A 1,991-nucleotide genomic window follows, 5' to 3' on the forward strand; every position below is an offset into this window, starting at 1 on the left:
AGGCAGGTCTCGAACCCACGGGCTCAGGCAAATCCACTCACCTCAACTTCCCAAAGCACAGGATTACAGGCTGAGCCACCGAGCCCGGCTTGTAATTTACTTTTTTTTTTTGAGTTGGAGTCTCACTCTGTCGCCCAGACTGGAGTGCAGTGGCCGCTCCCAGCCACCACAGCCTCGACCTGCTGGGCTCCGGCGATCCTTCCACCTCAGTCTTCTGAGTAGACAGAATTACAGGCAGGCACCACCACGCCCGGCTGATTTTTTGATTTATTGTAGAGATGAGGTCTTGCTGCCCATGCAGGTCTCCAACCCGCGGGCTCAGGCAATCCACTCACCTCAGCCTCCCAAAGACGCGGGATTACAGGATGAGCCACCGAGCCCGGCGTAATTTACTTTTTAAATAAACTATATTTTCTATTCTAACTTCTGTGCAACTCTTTTTCTTTTTTCTTTTTTCTTTTTTGAGTTGGAGTCTCACTCTGTCACCCAGACTGGAGTGCAGTGGCCGCTCCCGGCCACCGCAGCCTCGACCTGCTGGGCCCCGGCGATCCTTCCACCTCAGCCTTCCGAGTAGCCGGAATTACAGGCATGCGCTACCACACCCGGCTGATTTTGTGATTTTATTGTTGACATGAGGTCTCGCTGCCCAGACGGGTCTCGAACCCGCAGGCTCAGGCAATCCACTCACCTCAGCCTCCCAAAGGCGCGGGATTACAGGCTGAGCCACCGAGCCCGGCTAAGAAGTACATTTCACATAGTAACTGAAATACACCCACACAAACATAACAAAAGTACAAGCTGCATATAAAAAACTTACCCTGACTTTGGGAGGCGAAGGTGTGAGAATTGCCTGAGCCCACAGGTTCGAGACCAGCCTAGGCAATTTGGGGAGACCTCATCTCTACAATAAATCAAAAACTTATTCAGGCGTGGTAGTGCACGCCTGTGATTCCAGCTACTTGGCTGAGGCAGAAAGATTACCTGAGCCCAGCAGGTCGAGGCTATGGTGGCAGTGAGTGTACCACTGCACTCCAGTCACTGCACTCTAGAGTAAGACTCCGATTCAATTAAAAAAAAAAAACATCCTGATTATGTACCATGTACTCAAATTTTTATATTCTATGTTGCTTTAAAATGCCTTGCATTAGCCGGGCTCGGTGGCTCAGCCTGAAATCCCGTGCCTTTGGGAGGCTGAGGTGAGTGGATTGCCTGAGCCCGCGAGTTCGAGACCCGACTGGGCAGGCAAGACCTCATCACTACAATAAATAAAAAAATTTAGCCGGGCGTGGTAGCACGCGCCTGTAATTCCAGCTACTCGGAAGGCTGAGGCGGAAGGATTGCCGGAGCCCAGCAGGTCGAGGCTGCGGTGGCCGGGAGCAGCCACTGCACTCCAGTCTGGGCGACAGAGTGAGACTCCAACTCAAAAAAAAAAAAAAAATGCTTTGCGTTAAGATATATTGAACAGGCCAGGAGCAGTGGCTCACGCCTATAATTCCAGCACTTTGGGAGGCCGAGGTGAGAGGACTTCCTGAGCTCACGGGTTCAAGACCAGCTTGGGCAACTTGTTGAAACCTCCCATCTCCACACTAAATCAAAAAGTTAGCCTGGCATGGTGGTGTGTGCCTGTAGTTCCAGCTACTTGGAAGGAAGGCTGAGGCGGAAGGATTACCTGAGACCAGCAGGTTGAGGCTGCAGTGGCCAGGAGCATGCCACTGCCCTCCAGCGTGGGTGACAGTGAGACTCCTACTCAAAAAAAAAAAAGATACATTGAACAGATTTTATGAGCCATTAAGGGATTGTGACATGCAAATTGAAAATTCCTGGGCTGCTAGACTTTCATCTAGTTTCACCCAGAATTACAAAGAAGAGTCAGAATAATGTCACAAAACCAAAACAGTATGACTTTATATCAGTTGCCTTTCCCACAGGATAAGGGAAGGGAATCAGGTGGTAAAAAAATTTTTTTTTTTTTTTGAGTTGGAGTCTCACTC

The sequence above is a fragment of the Carlito syrichta genome, unplaced genomic scaffold (genome assembly GCF_000164805.1).
Source record: "Carlito syrichta isolate Samal-C Ts95f unplaced genomic scaffold, Tarsius_syrichta-2.0.1 Scaffold313618, whole genome shotgun sequence".
Lineage (NCBI taxonomy): Eukaryota > Metazoa > Chordata > Mammalia > Primates > Tarsiidae > Carlito > Carlito syrichta.